The sequence below is a fragment of the Cryptotermes secundus genome, unplaced genomic scaffold (assembly GCF_002891405.2).
Source record: "Cryptotermes secundus unplaced genomic scaffold, Csec_1.0 scaffold146, whole genome shotgun sequence".
Lineage (NCBI taxonomy): Eukaryota > Metazoa > Arthropoda > Insecta > Blattodea > Kalotermitidae > Cryptotermes > Cryptotermes secundus.
This window is the reverse complement of record NW_019733838.1, coordinates 561,466-579,346: the sequence shown is the minus strand read 5'-3', so window position 1 is coordinate 579,346 and position 17,881 is coordinate 561,466. Positions and strand designations below refer to the sequence as shown.

Genomic DNA, 17,881 nt, shown 5'->3' with positions numbered 1-17,881 from the left:
TTAAGTGATCCATTATTGTAACCCCTTATAGAGAACTTTGGGTATCCCAGTTGAACACACACAGTAAACATTGGAATTTTGACAAGTTAGACAGGCTATTGTGAGCATATAGATACCAACATACATAACACACAAGCACGTTAATATTGCTTGCTTGTCAGTATAATAAGATTTAATTCTGAGGACAATTTTATATATTAAGTTAACAGTATACAGTTTTTGTTGCGCAATGGCTATTCACTCTAATATATACCAAGTTTTGACCATTCCAACTTCGGAATCACAGGCTCAGTTCCTATTTAGGGGAATTACACGCCCTTTCTTTAGCGTTATATGTAGATACAAGTAGTATGATGGGCTGACCCCCCCCACCAATCGAAGTTTAAAAAATCTGAAAGGTTTATTGTTTCATAATTCTGTATGCATGAAAGGCGCAAAAAAAGTTACAAAATCAAGTTCTTGGTACGAAATTTGGTAATTTAAACAGTCTTTCAGAACCAAATTACTTTCATTCATACGTGTATACATTACTACGCAAATATGTCACGGATTATCATGGTTATGAAAAATAATAGTCCTCAAGTTTTCTTCCCATATATTATGAATCTGTTTTATGCTGTGAGGTTTCAAAACGCGAACACAATTGAATACAGTCTTGTGACCCCTTCGTCATTTCATGCTACTGCGCTATATCCCCAGTCACATATAAGTCAACAACGCAACAATAATCCATAAAATGTTCATTTATCTACCTTCAACTTTTCTTATACAAATATTATAATATTTGTATAAGAAAAGTCCAGAAACATAATTATGTTTCTGGACATCCATCGTCTTGTCTATATTTAAAAACCGTCCTGTTTATTTTTAGAAACACGTTTCGGAGACTGGATTCTTTCTCCATCTTCAGGTAAGACCTACTCAGTTGGGCCCAATCGATAGAGCTTGTCCGTATCTCCGGACCAAAAAATAAACACAAGACGATGAATAATGTCCAAGAACATGATACAATGTACCATCGTCACAAACTTTTAGATCTTGTTGACTGTTTTTATAGTTCTCCATCCTCTCATATACAGTATTCATTGTCATATAAGCTAGACTGCCGACATTGTAGTTCATATTCAAATTACGATGCAGAGTGTAATTTCCGGTATGACTTTTAATGCCGCCGACGTAGACTGAACCCTCACCCTAATCTTGTTTCTCAGCGGTGCGTGGCGATAAAGTAACAGCCACTGGCCTAGACCCAGTACCACGCTGGCTTGCAACTGCGGAAGACCCAAGCATGTGCCACTTACTGTCAGTGGTCTTAGGGCAGTCATAGTGAATGTGAGTTTGGTTGTGTTGTGTAGTGAAGTGTTGTGCTCCTGGCCTGGCGGGAATGCTGTGCGTTTGGTAAGCAGTGAAATGTTCTGCACGTGTTCAGTCAACTCGTCTCTGGTTATTTCATACATACCATTCGTTGATAAGCGAATGGTTAAGAAAATATGATCTAATAGGGGTAAATACAAGGGCAATTAGAATGGTACAGAACAAGGAAATTTGCCTTGTATACATGTCCGGTAGTAGACTGACTAGGCGAAAGGCGTTTTATTACGAATTTTGGTTGGTAAACCTCTTGTAAAGATTGTACGTGGAAGACAACGTGATGAGGATTGTGGTTTAGCTGGTTGTTAAACGTGATGTGTCTGGAACAGATCCAGGATCATGTTCAACGGTCAGTTTTGGTATCAGTGATAAACTTTCGGTTCTAGTACCAGGTAATTACGCCATTTAAAATGCCTATTCTTTTATTTATTTGATATTTCTCTGTCGAATGTGTAGGTTATACGCAAATATCGACCAGCGATGGGAAGATTACGAATTGAGAGGAGGAATATGGATAATTACGGCCGTGGAACCATCTCACCCTTTGCTTACATAGTGCATAATTGAGGTCGTTATGTGTTATATATTTTACAAACCGAAAAATTTTATAAACATGATGCAATTTAGAGTATACACATTTTCAAAATGTATTCTTTGCGACTTTTATATTTATCGTTAGTTTTATGTTCATTTATTGCAGGTATATATCACTATCTTTGGTTTGCCACGTGCCTGTCCCTCTCCGGAGGTAGAACTATCAAATTCTAAAGCAGTCTAACTTCATACACTTACGTACCCCACTGCCCCTTAGGTTTCTACACGCACGCCGCATTATAATTTTTTCTCCCACTGCCGCTAAAAGCATCTGCCGTGCAGAGGTTAGATCTGTGAAGCACAAGCACGGAAATAAGAATTGAAACCAAAGACTAAAAAAGACACTTCGTGAAACTTATGTACTTATTGTAATATTACGTACCAAGATCAGAATAATTCAACATATTTGCTTCTGACAACACAGAAACCCCCACTTTGAATTGCTTTCTATGCGAGTATTGTGAACGAACGTTTTCCCGCACAAAAGTATATTTTCTCCATTTATCTCGCTATTACATAAGTCATGAAGTCATACTAATTCCATACATCTCCTAATTATTAAGTGTAGACGGGGGGGGGGGGNGGGGGGGGGGGGTTTCATGAAATACGCCATTCGGATGAGCTCAGTTGTTATGATATACGTTCCAAGTTTCACACAGATTGATTCGGACATTCAAAAGTTTCGTGGGAGGGAGGATTCTACAGACACGCAGGATGCATATCGCATGAACCTTGGTTCAGTCATTCAGAAGTTGCGGGGGGGGGGGATCACATGAACCTACTTTAGGAAAGCAGGCTAAAATGACAATGGTCTTGAAACAGAATTGAACCTCATTGTAGTGTGGGAGATGAAACACGTAGGCGGGCGTAAGGTGTTTTATCGTAATTGTGTTAGATTGCTTCTCAAATTATTTAATTACACGTTTTGAACTAAGTACGTTACAGAGTGTGTAGATGAATGTGAATAACGAGTTTGAAAGGACGTGGAAGGCGGGTATAGAGGAGCTAAGGGAGGTGATGAAAGCCCCCCAGTCCCTGATTCGAGATTTACGAGCTGTAGTGATTAGGATTGCTGCTCGGATTGGCTATTCTGGCTTTCTTCTTGGTTTCTCTCAAGCCCTCAGAGAGTAGGATGCTGCTGATCCTCGCCAGCACGTTCATTCATCTTTTCGGTCCTCGTCGGAACCTGTGACCAAATTTTTCTTCGTGTCCCCGTAAATGCTGGGGGGGGGGGAAATCCGTGGCCTGTAGTCCGCAAGCGAACTATACCGACCCAGCAACCGCCTCTTGTCGGCCAATTTTAGTGGACACAGAGTGTCGCCCGTTAATCTCAGTTTTCTTGACCGGAGCCGCTATTTCCTTGAAATATCTCCTCAAGTATCCCCACGAGGCTGAGAGGACCCCGTTCCGGACCCACTACTTATCAGACAATCTGATAGCGCCGGGAATCGAACCCGGGACCTCTGGATCTGTAACCAGGAACTCTGACCACTAGGCCACAGAGGCGGTTGAACAAATGCTGGGATGGTTCCCTTAAATATGGTCGTGACTGCTTCCGCATCATTCGACGCTGTGTTCGAAAGCCAAATCACTTTCTTTCCTCGACGATTCAGTGTAACCTTTCAACAAACCAGTAGAGGCAGAAGGAAATACGTACAGTATGTCCCTGTGTTTGAGCACTGCTTGTTGAAGGCGTTCGGGTTAAAGCTGCATATGTTCTAAGGCTCGGTGCTATCAGAGGTCAGCAGTCTGATTCAACTCTCGCTGCTTTGCCCTAGGGGAGGAAAGGCCCCAGCCGGTCGTTGAATACGAGGCTAGGTGGATTCCTGAGCCGGTCTGAATTCCACGTCTTCGTCCCTAAACAGTTGCCAATAACCACTGCAAATGAGTCTATTTGTGACGTCATTAAACATTAGGAAACTGTATGTGCATGAGTGAATCTAATACCAGCACAGCACTTAGCTTAAAACTGAAAAGTAAGGTAAAGTTGAGACCGCGCCATAGCTCAAGCGGTTAGTCGCTGGCTTCCCACCGCGGCGGCCCGGGTTCGATCTCGGGTGTAGTCAAGTGGGATTTGTGGTGGACAAAGAGGCGCTGGGGGGGGTTCTCCGAGTACTTCCGTTTCCCCTGCCAATCTTCATTCCACCAATTGCTCCACAATCGCCCTCGCCTATCATCTGGGGCTGGTACAATAGGCCAGAAGTGGCTGCAGTGCAAGGCACTTATTCCCACCTCACTAGCAAAAAGGAAGTAAAGTTGTCCCTGTGCTTAATTAAGCACCACTCCATGAAGACATACGGTGGACTGGAGGTATAGCCCCGCCTTTCTTGATTTCGGAACTAGCTGGAGATGAGTGGTCAGCTTCGCGTCCTGGTCGCTTTACCTTCGGGTAAATGGCTGCAGAGCCGGTCTTGAGGCCCTACAGAAGTGAAAAATCTCTTGTCCAGGCCACGAATCGAACCCCGGTTGTCCATCCCGTCGCTTTACCGACCGAGCTATCTCGACTAATAGAGGTAAACTATGCGAGATGTAATTATTGCAACATATGGCATAATATCTGTCCCAGATCCTCATTGTAACAGAATACCAATGAAATTGTACTGGCAGATTCTGTGAGATAGGAATTAATTTTACTTTGTGGTGAGGTAATTTTTTTTTTTTTTTTTGCAATTTATCTAATCCTTCCATCCGCACTATGGCCCTGGAGTCGACTCAACCCCTAACAGGAATGAGTACCAGGAATCTTCCTGGGATGTAAAGGGCGGCCGGCGCGTAAGGCTGACAAACATAGCGCCATCTGTGAACCGATTGTCTAGAGCAGCCGTGTCAAACATGCGGCCCCCATAGCCACAAAGTGCGGCCCCTCAACTTTTAGAGCTAATTGATATTAAAATCAGTATTAAAATTTTAATAGAAATATTTTTTTGTAAAGACAGTTTTCCAACAGACCAGAAGACAAGAAGTATCACGCAGACATAAATTAGCAGGATGCAGGAAATTCAATGTTTTGCTATTTCTAACATAACTTCTTGTGTAATCTCTCTTTTTACATATTGAAAAGCTGTTTGATACTTGTCAAAAATGGCATTCTCTTGCTTTTTAGAACTGTAAGATATGTGACCTTAGGTAATTATATTGAAATTATTCCTAAATAATAAGTAGAATTAAATTTCCTTGTATCAAAATCTAATGTATATTTCTGTTTTGAAGTGCGGCCCTGAACTATTATTTATAGGGCTGAGTTGGCCCTCTGTACAAGTTGAGTTTGACATGCCTGGTCTAGAGAAAATGTGGGAGCGTCGACGTGTCACAACCCTATGGGCCTTCACGTGCCGTTACTGGAATAGCTTTACATTTTATAATGGGAATTTGGGATAGAGAAAGTTATACCGTCTGTTGTAATAGTGGAGACTCAAAGCGTTAGGACCTAAAGACAGAGAGACAATAGAAGGCTTGTGTCCTTGTACAGAGAGCTGTAAGTTGGTGAACAGTCTACTCTAGCTGTGACATTGCAGGTTGCAAAGCTAATAAATAAAAATGTAGGAAAGAGTCATAAAGAAATTATTTGAGAAATATGATATACAGGGTTTTCATGGCTTACGCTGCCTCCATCGTCAGGGTTGAGAATGTAAGATTTGAGGCTTTCAGGGTTGAGAATGTTTGGGAAAATTATTAATTGTAACAATAAACTTCTCGAAAATCGACGCGATTTTGAATACCAGATAAAATGTAACCGTCACGTGGATAATATGTAAATTGCTCTGACAAGAAGCAGTGACGATGATGTGGAAGAGAGTGTACAGATGTGATGCACCAGCACGAGGCTGTAACCCGCCCTTACAAAGGGCTTTACTGGAAGGTACATGTGTTAGATTACCGTGTATATGAGTAATTCAGAAATGAAACTGAAACGTTAAACAGTAATATTCCGGAAACTTTTTTTTTTCTTCAAATAAACAGGGTTTAAAGAGAGATTGGGTTTTCGGACTTATCCATCGTCATGGTTTTAAGATAACTAAGAAAAACACGACGTTTCGGAAACTGCATCTGTTTCCGTCCTCAGTTGAGGGAAAACACCTATTCTGTTGGGTCCAGTGATTGAGGCTAACTCTTTGTAAGGGACCCAACAGAATAGGTGTTTTCCCTCACCTGAGGACGGAAACAGATCCAGTTTACGAAACGTCGTGTTTTTCTTAGTTATTTTAATACCAGGACGATGGATAAAGCCCGAAAACCCAATATCTCTGTGTTATACACCATCGTCAGAATCCTGTAGTAACTAAGGGTTTAAAAGGTTTGCTATAATGACCAAAGTTTTTTTTTTTTCAAAAACGTTGTTTACGATTTACTTTAAAGGTCACATGGAAGCTCTTATTTCACACATGAAGTTGCGACAAAGACTGCAACATTATTAATATCTTTTTTGCGTGTGTTTTGTTAAACATACACTAAATGGAAAAAAGAAACGTAAATACAAATATTAGTAAGCTCTAGACCTACATCTTGCACTGCTGCCAGTTCCTTATACGGCGAGCAGTTTTTCGTAACTTTATAATTTCGGTTTGAGTTTTTCTTAGCGCTGTGTGAAATAGATGATTATATACATATGTAGGCAACATGCAGCAAAATTAAATCTTCCAGCCATGCGTCTATCTGTAACTCCCCGTGCAAGGAAACCACAAGAAAAGAAAAAAAGCACCACAAACATGCATCGCACTTTGTTGCTTTTGTAGGTTCAGGATGGGTGGCCAGTTTTCAGAATAGTTGTACCCGATGTTTTGCAAATAATGCAGTAACTCAATTGTTGCCCATAAGGGCAGTTCTTCGTACTCTCGACATGTATGTATTGTTGTCTGTGGCGTGTAACGTAGTCCGAATTTTACTCTGAAGTAGGCTGTGCGTGTGTTCATTGCAAGATCCACACATTGCGTCACGATGCTGCTTAGCGCAAGTCATGTTCCATCCCTCCGTGCTAATGCTGAGATGGTGCCTTAAGAACAGATCACGACCGCCTGCCTGCGTATTTTTCTCAATTCGCAATTCACATTATCCTCCATTTTGAGAACACTGAATGCATGTCCTTGAAAAGGTGCGTCGAAATGTATTAACAAACTTATTCACAGGACGCAATACAAAACTAAGTGCTTTCTAGTTGGAACACCTTTAGGTCCTCCTTCACTTCCCGTAGTGTCACAGTGACAATCGAATGTCACGGTTGGGTGTGTAACATTTCCGTTTCGCATTTATGGAGCCGTGGGTTCCAGTGAAAACCCGGAGACCAGGTACCCTGGCTGAGGTTTTTCGTCTCTTTCCTCAGTCTGCTAAGGAAAATCCAGGAGTACTGCCTAAAATTAGGTCACGCCCACTTCCTTCTACATGCCTTTCCATTCATTATACTCTAATCATTCTACCATTTTTTTTTACTTGGCACTACAGCCCCAGTGGGCCTAGGCCTACCTCCATGAACTTCTCCGTTCACTTCGGTTTTTCTAGATCTTAGACAAAGGGTAGGACTCCTTGGGCGGGTGATCAGCTCGTCGCAAGGCCTCTACCTGTACACAAACACAGAAAAACGCACACAAACATCCATGCCCTGAGTGGGATTGGAACCCACGATCCCGGCTTCCGAGCGAGCGAAGACAGTGCACGCAGGACCGCTCGGCTACCGTGACCGGCCATTCTACCATTAGACTCCATGCAATCCGAATTATTATTAAATAAACAGTACATATTTTTAAATTCATGATCCGGCAGTCATGAAATAAACAAGAGATTTTCATAGTAACGAGTTTCATCTTTCTCAACTTCTGTGTGGCCCACTGACCCCAAAAGCGAAATGCGAGGTGCGTGTAACATCAACACGCAGAGACGGCGCAGTGAGTCATCAGAATAGGTCAGTACAGTCGGTGACGTAACATAACGGGACTCAGCCGGAACACCTTGGTTCTACCGGGCCACCACCATCATATCGAGGTCACGTATAAATAACCTCATGTAGAGTTCAAACAAGATGGGAAACGTGTGCTCTCAAGTTCCCAAATGCTTTCTGGGCCGTTTTGAATTTGGTATTGCTCTTTATGTTCATTTACAGTATACTCGTAACTAGTATGAAAAGTGATGCAGAAAATGGGCCACCCTGTTTCACTCCACAGCTTATTTGGAATCCTTCGCTAAGCTCCCCATTTATTCTAACCTTTGCTTTAGTGTTTTGTAGAGTTGCTGCTATTAGTCTGATTAGCGCTCGTGAGTACGGCGGCACGTTTTATCGCCTTCCCCAAGAGGCGGTAAGTCCGTTAACCTGAGCGAATGAAACGGTACGATAGGAAGGACACTTCATGCCCGATGCCAGTGACACTAGGCGGCTCACTTTTAGATTTTTGTAACCCTCGATATGATTAACCCAGTTCTGTGAAATCTTGTTCCACTTGTATTGCAAGTGCAATTCTTGTCTAGGAACCGTTAATGCCCTCTGGTCATTTCTTACGTCTGGAGAAAGGGGTCCACAGGTAGTGTTTACTAGAAAACGTTATTGCCAGTAGAGGCCTTCATTGTGTGTGTATTTTTTTTTTTTTTTTTGGCAGACATACCTCTGCAAGGTAACCTTCAGCAAGTTGAAGTAGAGCAACCATAAAGACGGAATCAAACTAACGCTTGGTCCTGTATATCTGGATAAAGCTTTTTGACGTAGGCGTAGGGCACCGAAAATTTGTTATTGGCTGTCACTGGATTTATTTCTGTGTCACTGCAGTGCAGTTTAATATGTGAGTTCATTGCCGCTATTAGCAGCAGAAGGCGTGATTGTACGGTGTAGTATTTCCACGAAATTATTTCTTGTACTTTGTTAGAATGATTTTCAAATAAAATGTTAATTTTTAATAGGTCGGATCTGATCGCATGTTTGGACGATGACCTATAGTAGCATAAAGTAGAGGGCCTTATGAAACGTGAACTAATATAAAACTCTCCTTTCATTTTTTTAAGCGTAGCCTAGTAGCATTTCTTTTTCGCTTAGGGGTGGGTCCAACTGGGTCCACTCGGCACAGCGGCCACTGATTGACCTATTGTAGCCTGCCCTGGATGATTATTATAATGGAGAATTTTGTGGAATGAAGATTGGCAAGGGAAACCGAAGTACTCGGAGAAGACCCGCCCCAGCGCCACTTGTCCACCACAAATCCCACTTGACCAGACCCCGGGATCGAACCCGAGCTGCCGCGGTGGGAAGCCAGCCACTAACCGCTTGGGCTATGGCGCGGCGTTAGTAGCAAATTTAATCAAATCCATTATGTACTTTGAACAATCAGATTTATGAATGGGCCAATATGACGGCACCTATGCGTTCGATAAATGCCGTTATTGCGCTGAGCAAGTTAGCTCATGTGGCAGCGTGTCCGGCTCCAGCCTCAACAGGGACACACACTACCTGTCGGTACTTGAAGTTTGCAGAGGTTCCCGCAGTCGTCCCTGGTGAATGTCCCGATAGACAGTGAAGTGGAACACTCGCTTCCTACCAAATCCTTTCACGCTTGCCGAAAGTGAACATCTTCACATATCATTCTGTGTTAAATAATTGCTGCAGTTGAATGACCTGCAGTTCGTTTGTTTATTTGCGTAGGAACTCGGGCTTTCGGCAGCCTCAACAAATGCTCGATCCTGGTTTAACCGAAAGTCGCTGTTTCCATATGATACTGCGATTTTTTTCCTTTCGGTTTGACAATTTTTTTTTCAAAATAAAAATAGCCTTACTTATACAAACAAAACCAAACTCCGTGGTCTGTAGTCCGCAAGCGAACTATACCGACCGAGCGACCGCCGCTTGTCGGCGAAGTTAGTGCCAACTTCAGCGGATAGAGGGTATAACGTGGTCAGCGCAACGGATCCCCACGGCCATTAATCTCGGTTTTCTAGACCGGAGCCGCTATTTCCTTCAAATAGCTCCTCAATTATCCTCATGAGGCTGAGTGGACCCCGTTCCAGACCCACTGCTTATCAGAAAATCTGGTAGCACCGGCAATCGAACCCTGGACCTCTGGATCTGTAGCCAGGAACTCTGATCACTAGACCACAGAGACCGCCATAGCCTAACCTATTCCCTCATTAAACTGACATACTCTTGCCTTTCTTACTCGTCTTTCTGAGTTTATTCTTCCCATTCTTTCTTCTCCTTCTTCCCTGCCACCTCCTCTTCTTCCTCCATCATTTTCCTTCTTCCCTACCCCATCAACTTCTTTTTTTCTTCCTCCTTCTTTGCTCCAGCTGATATTATTTCTACTATTCTTTCTCATTATTTTCCCCATTCTTTCTCTCTTTCCTCCACCTCCTTCTACTTTATCTCATTGTTCTCCATTTCTTCCCGAAGATTGGGCCCGCATGTCTGTTTTGTCTCATCTAACTATAAAATAAAGGCCGCGCCATAGCTCAAGCGGTTAGTTGCTGGCTTCCCACTGCGGCGGCCCGGGTTCGATCCTGGGTCTGGTCAAGTGGGATTTGTGGTGGACAAAGTGGCGCTACTTATCCTGCCTAAATACTCATCAAATCATGGATTATGCTCTTGTAACCCATTAATCCCCCCCTTTTCGGCGATGTTAATGATTCTGTGTGTTAACTCAATCCATATTGTTGTCCATATTTTTTTTCCTTGGCACTACAGCCCCAGTGGGCCAAGGCCTACCTCCATGAACTCCGTTCACTTCGGTTTTTCTAGATCTTACACATTCGGTAGGACTCCTTGGGCGGGTGATCAGCTCGTCGCAAGGCCTCTACCTGTACACAAACACAGAAAAACGCACACAAACATCCATACCCTGAGTGGGATTCGAACCCACGATCCCGGCTTCCGAGCGAGCGAAGACAGTGCATGCCTTAGACCGCTCGGCTACCGTGACCGGCGTTGTCCATTCCAAATCTGGCAAGTTTGTTTCAAAATTTTCGATCTTGAGATGGACTCTCTCCTTACAAAATTTTGCATTGCTCTTTTACTTATAGTCTATGCGTAACTTCCGCATCCGCCACCAGAGAGCGTTCAGTATCTTGGTGAGCTCCCCTAAAGAATAAAATGTCAGTTCCACTCGAGCGCCGTCCGTTGTCCATTAAAGCGTGATCGAATTTCATTGCATGTCTTCTCATGCAGAGAGGTCCATTTTGATATTGCGATGAGGAATGATGCAGCGTTGATACTCGCATTTTTGACGTAATACCTGTAGTCTCTTATGCTCCAACCCCAATACAGTGATTGACATCTTGTTGCCAACAAACTTTACTCTCTTAGATGTTAAGCCGGTTCATTATTGTGCAAACAGTCTGTCTCTAAGTCCACAGAAATGATAGTCCACTACTTCGCGGAGACCCACATGCCGTCTGACGTCGCGTACACTCATTGAACCTAAATTGTAATTCGATAATTATGTTTGTAGAACCCTGACGGTCGGAATTCCGATGCTGTGTCTGTTCTTTTTATGGCGAGTGGTTGTTAGCCCTCTGCCCAAACCCTACGCAGGACTCTGTCCCATGTCAGCTATTACAGCTGCTTACGCAATGTATTTGCAATTACACTCCACATCTAGGGGCTGTCTCCCCCATCAGCAACCTGGGGACTCACATCCTGCCTACAGGGAACCCACTTAATGCGGTACTGGCATCATTTGTCTCTTAAGGCGCGTCCACATTACTCGTGCTCGTCGAGATACTCTTCTGGCTTTTACTAGTGCTCGTAAATCTTCTTCCACACTACTTCAGTTGCTCGCCAGGCTTTGGCGCGTGAGGATCTGTATATTTACTCGTTGTGTGTATAGGCTGTAGTCGTATTTTAATGTATTGGCTATAGTTTTTAAATTAAAAATTAAAAATTTGCTTGTCTAATGACTTGTCATATCATCCACATTACTCGCGAGCATAGCGAGTCACACGAGCACGAGTAATGTGGACGCGCCTTTATGGATATCAGCAAGAGCGTTTTATAAAAGGTAAAGATGAAGGTACCCCTGCAACAGGCCGTGGAGGCCCATAGGGTTGTGAGATGTTGAGGCTCCCACATTTTCTAGACATTCGGCTCACAGATGGCGGTGCAGCTGGAAGACTTAGGTAAATTGAAAAATTCAATGACCTCGTCAGGAATCGAACCTGCGATCTTCAAGTTTATAACACAGTGCGTGAACCAACTATGTTACCTCGTGCTCCTTTATCACCATCCTAGTACTAACCACACCAAATGTTGGTTAAGTTCGGTTACCGGAGGAGAACCGGTGTTTTCAACTTGGTATGGTCGTTGGCACAGCATTTTTACATATATTAATATTTTTTTTCAATTGTAGTTTATTTCATAGAAATTTATTCTTTGTTGAAATATTTATCTACGTCCTTTAGATGCAATGCAATTGTCTCTCTTCAGTCATAGAGGTTTACACGGGCCGAAATTCGATCATTTTCCACAACACAACATGGACTCGAAATCTAACTTCAAAAATGTTGCCCGTAACCGACCGAAACGCGACTTACTTTCATCCCAGCCCGAATGGAACCCAATATACGTATTTATAATCTGTCTTGAATACATGTCTGCTTAATGCATAAATCCTTTAACGTTACCTCCTTGATCAGATACAAAAATTAAATTTCAGATAACGTCTGGCTCAAGACCAAACTTCAGAAGCCTGCGACTCAGTTGCATTCTGATATTGCAGGCAGTCGTACCATCGTCAGGGATCTCGCATGTGAACAGTCCCCTTAATCGCCAGCTTCATCTTTTCGTCAGCCAAGTGCAAAGTCCCCATGTCGATAGATTAACTACATTGTCGAAAGGCAGTTAATGGCTGAACGCTGGGGATGAAGCAGCTCAGTTACTTTTCAGATTCCTTACTGTGGTAGGGTGTGTTAACAAAATCTTTAATATAGTGGCGTATAGAACCGTTGCTAAGCGGAGACTCTGCAAACAGTGACTATTTCTGGGCAGTGGCACGGTAAAAATATTCCCGCTGCAACGAACACGCACATATCAACAGAGTTACTGCTGTAACAGCGTGTTTCTCCTTTGTCCATGCTGAGGTGTTACACGCAAGGGACAGAGTCAGTTGTTACGTATTTCTGAGGAGGTTGTGAAGAAGAACCTGAGAGCTTGAAGCTGAAGAATCTCCACTGTTAGGAGCCGTTGCCAGGGAACTGCTAGTGGAGACAGCAGGCTGGGAAAGGCTTGGCGGGTGCTGTGGTGATTTGTGAATTGTGGAGATTACAGGTGTTGCTGTAATTTCTCGTAGTTCCGAGTCGTGCGTATAAGTGGTCAATAAATCCAATCTCAAATCCAGGCCCCGTCTATAGTCATCCATATGCGTGACAGTATTCAAATTTCCATACAGTGACCCTATTTTTAGACCGCCTCTGTGGTCTAGTGGTCAGGGATCCTGCCTATAGATCCAGAGGTTCCGGGTTCGATTTCCGGCGCTACCAGATTTTTTGAGAAGTAGTGGGTCTGGAACGGGGTCCACTCAACCTTGTGAGGATAAATGAAGAGCTATTTCAAGGGAATAGAGGCTCCTGTCTAGAAAACCGAGATTAACAGCCGTGGGGAACCGTTGCGCTGTTCGCTTGCGGACTACAGGCCACGGAGTTTGTGTTTGTTATTTGTTTCTCCCTATGTTTATTACGTACTAGGAAGAATCTACGAAACCAGAAAGAGTTACGATGCCAGAAAGACTAGTGTCTGTGGAGGACTGTGGGACAGAGGCTTTGGCTGTTCCGTCCGCTTCTGTCTGCGGTGTTAGCGAAGACGATGGATGTGAATATGCCTGATTAGTAGTCTAACAGTGAATTTCATGAGTGGCGACTTGCATACGAACTTCCAGTTCTTTGTGGCGGAGTAACTCAAAACGGATTCGCATTTTAAAACATAACACCCTCAGCCTTACCCTTAATACACGTACCTGCCTTTTGCACATAAAGAAATGATTTTCATGTTTCATATTTAAATTGTTTTCTTTTCGTTCAAAATATGGTTACCTTTTTCAGTTTCATGATGAGGAACACGCAATTCTTTCGCGTAATCACAAAAATAACCAAACGCTTAAAACTCTGCTCGCTGTGAGTTATTTTTTCTTTCTCCCACTCTACTTCGCACTTTCCGGTGCGCCGGTAACGACTGCCCTTACTCGAGCGTAACATGGGTCAAAGTTCTACGTCTGTAGTTGTAGAACTCACCTTCGCTGGTTTATCCTTACCTCCTCTCCCTTCGTAGGTGTACAGATGATTGGTTGGGAAGGTGGAAGGACTTGTTTTGGGTGCCAGTAGCCACCAGGCTGTAGGATGCCTTCTGGTAGGGTTGTGTAGCGGGATGCCTAGCTCAGCCTTGAAAGTGGTAGAACAGAAGAACAAGAGATCTGTCCCTGGGTCTTAAGGGACCTTGCTGTAACAGGGCATGAGAAACACTGTACCTCACACACAGTGACAACAGTGGCTGACAATTGATGGTGGATTTATTAGAGACCACGACGAATTACACATATAGTCACACTACTATGTAACTGACTGCACATCCACTCTAATAAGTAAAAAAGTAAGTAAAGCTATCCCTGTAACAGGCCGTGGAGGCCCATAGGTTTGTGAGACGTTAATTTTCCCACATTTTCTACAAAATCAGCTCGTAGATGGCGTCAAGGTTGTCAGCCTTAAGCGCCGACCGCCCTCTACCCCCAAGAATATTCCAATAATATTCCTGGTACTCATTTCTGTTAGAGGCTGAGTTGAGTACACAATTTATAGTAGTTTTTAAGTTGAATTTATAGTCGCAGGTTAACACTATGATGAATGTATGAGGAGTGGGCCTTCTCGGCCCTTGCACCGCGACCTCAGTGGTCTATTGTGCTTTAGCACTATGATAGTTCAATAATTTGGTATGTAAGAGAGTGTAACAAGTTGATCGGCATTTATATGGAGCGCGGAATTGGTGTTCGAATGCTTTTGAGGTCTACACCAGTGTTTTCGGAACTCATCTGCTCTGATGCGGCAAGCTTCCCAGAGCCTCTGCTTCTACCAAAAGTTGCTTCCCTTAGGCTTGCCTTATTGGCCTGGTTCAAAAACAAGAAGCTCTAAAATGGTTTCTTTTTCCAATCAGATGGTTGCTAAGCAATTTTAGCCCTCGAAACACAATCTGCATTTTTTACAACTCCTCGATGTATAATGAGCTTAGCGTGGGTATCGGGCAAAGGTACTTTTGGTTTATTACTTGCCGTAGATGTAAAATTGTATGTTAACAGTGCCCTGCCCTCTTGTCAGAATAGCTAAAAATTCTAGGAAACTTTGCAAGCGGCTACAGTGTCTGCCTATGTCGCGCTCTGAATGCAAGAACATGAATATCTCCTTAATCCGAAATTATGACATATAAAGTAAAAGTAAAGCTATCCCTGTAACGGGCCATGGAGGCCCATAGGTTTGTGAGTCGTCAAGGCACCCACATTTTCCAGAAAATCGGCCCAATGTTGTCAACCATAAGCGACGGCTGCCCTTTACCCACAGAAAGATTCTTGGTACTCATTTCTGTTAGAGGCTGAATCGACAACAGGGCCATAATGCGGTTGGAACGATTAGGACAATTGAAAAATACAATTACGTTATCGGAAATCGAACCCGAGACCTTCCGGCTTGTAGCGTAGTGCCCCAACCAACTACGCTACCACGTGCTCCCAACTTATGACATATAGCTTACAATTTAGTAGTTCCAGTCAATTGACCGTGTCTCACGGTGTTGTCGCTTGCAGATTTACTTATACTTCTTCAACCCTGAAGATGGGGGCGATACGTTCCTCCGAAACGTCGGTTAACACCACATATACACGGTGCCAAATCCCAGAAGACTGCTTTCTTCAACTTTTTGTTTACAGAGGAATGTTACAACCGTCCCACTATCACCGGCTACCGGGCTTCCCCCCTTCCCCCCCCCCGTGCTTATTCTGCCGTTGGAGTTTTTGCGTCCGTCAGTAGAGCAGGTGATAGCTAGGTCGTCATGAGGTCTTCCTCTCAGGGGACACTGGTTGCCCTGGAAATCGGGATGGAAAGCAGTCTCCGGGGTTTAAATATCACTCCATCACTTGAATGCTACGAACACTATGTATCTGGATATGCCTACATTGTGATTACACTTCGTTGGGTCTCTACCTCGACGCCCATTAAACTTAGAAGATTTGCTTCAGCTCTTCCCCGAGAACCTCTCAGTTCGGGGCCCGTACAGTGACGTGACCCTTCTAAGACACCAGGTAACTCTCTACGTCACAGCCCCTGAGGGACCATCACTTGGAAAGGGTTACGGCCGCCGGATTCTAATAATGGGCACAAGTCCAGCATTTAGTTTGTCCGGCAGAGATATTATCTTCAAACATTCATTTCACTTTTTATAGTTACATGACATGCATTAAGCGAGGGGGCAAGAGCACTTAAGGCGGCATTCCTCCTGGAAGGCTCAGTCCAGTTTCTTACTATTGAAAATTTAGACCTGGCTTCTTAGAAAACCCTGTTCACTAAAAGCATAATACAGGAACTAAATTGCAAATACTGTTAGCATTCGTGTGGCTGGAGAGAGGACACAAGCCTCAGGTAGATCTCTCATTCTCTTTCCAACATAAACTGACTCATCATAGACAAAATTAAACATTAGTCTATTAGCACCTACTTACGCTGGTTCCTCGCTCGCGGATTTTCTTCTTTAGGCGATACGTGAAGCATTTGCCATCACCTGAACCAGGTCTGAGCCGGGTTCGTGCAGATCACTATTCAGACATACCAAGTAATTGTACGAGTAACTCAGGCACTTCATGTTATGTTAATTAGGCCTGCTTCTCTTCTGTTAACACATCTGTCGAACTGCATATTTAAACGCAGGCCTGGCTGTCCAATGGAACCATGATTTCGGATCTGGGTAATGTCTTCAAGACCGCCTCTGTAGTCTAGTGGTCAGAGTTCCTGCCTACAGACCCAAAGGTCCACCAGATTTTCTGATATAGTGGGTCTGGAACGGGGCCCACTTAACCTTGTGAGGATAATTCAGGAGCAATTTCAAGGAAATAGCGGCTCCAGTCTAGAAAATCGAAATTAGCGGCCGTGGGGATCCGTTGCAATGACCACGCGACATCCTCTATCCGCTAAAGTTGGCACTAATTTCCCCGACAAGCGGCGGTCGCTCGATAGTTTTTTCGCTTGCGGACTAAAACCACGGAGTTTTTTTTTCAGTTGACCTAATCCTTCCAGCCGCGCTATGGCCCTTGGTTCGACTCAGTCTCTAACAGAAATGAGTACTAGGAATTAATTAAATAATTTTCCTGGGGAGTAAAGCGCGGCTGACAACTTTACCGCCATCTTTGAGCCAATTGTCTAGATAATGTGGGACTCTCAACGTCTCACAACCCAATGGGCCTTCATGGTACAGGTACAGGGATAGCTTTACTTTTTACTCTACTTAAAGGAACAGTAGTCGCCCGTTTCAAAATTACTTAATATCCCATTATTTCCTCCGACGACTGAGGAAAGCGACGAATTACTCGGGATAGTCTGCCTCTTACCGGAGAATCGAACTCGCATGTTCTCAGTACTGAGTGCTGCTACCTACTCAGCCGTCGGTCGGAATGCTTTTCAGAGGCGGCTGTCGGTACCGCTCCTCGATGCGACTCATTTTCAGGTCAGATCAGGTCATGTGCTCTCCGCGCATGTTTTGGTTATTATAAGAAAACTAGACAAAGCCACGACTGGTTTTTCTCTTCCGAAAATGGAAACAAGTTCTTAAAATTCCAGTTTTTCTCGATTAACGGAACTGTTAACTAGAGCTTTAAGTTAGAACCGTCTTTCAATTTCTGGGTTAATAGAAACTTCAACCTACTTCCAGTACATTGCCGCTTGTTCGGGAGTGGCTACAAGGATTGCACGTCACGACACAGAGAATATC

At 43.7% G+C, this 17,881-nt stretch overlaps 1 protein-coding gene across 4 annotated transcripts in view; it reads left to right on the top strand.

Annotated features, from left to right (window-relative positions):
- The first annotated feature begins 1,231 nt into the window (after positions 1–1,231).
- Positions 1,232–17,881, top strand: part of LOC111868208 (atrial natriuretic peptide-converting enzyme) — a 95,755-nt gene continuing 79,105 nt past the window's right edge. For 3 of the 4 annotated variants that reach the window (XM_023858656.2, XM_023858655.2, XM_023858653.2), the window contains exon 1: positions 1,232–1,398. The gene's annotated coding sequence lies outside the window, so the exon portion shown is untranslated. Of the gene's footprint in view, positions 1,399–1,666; positions 1,764–17,881 lie in introns of those variants that run through there. The other variant, XM_023858654.2, reaches the window with a different exon arrangement.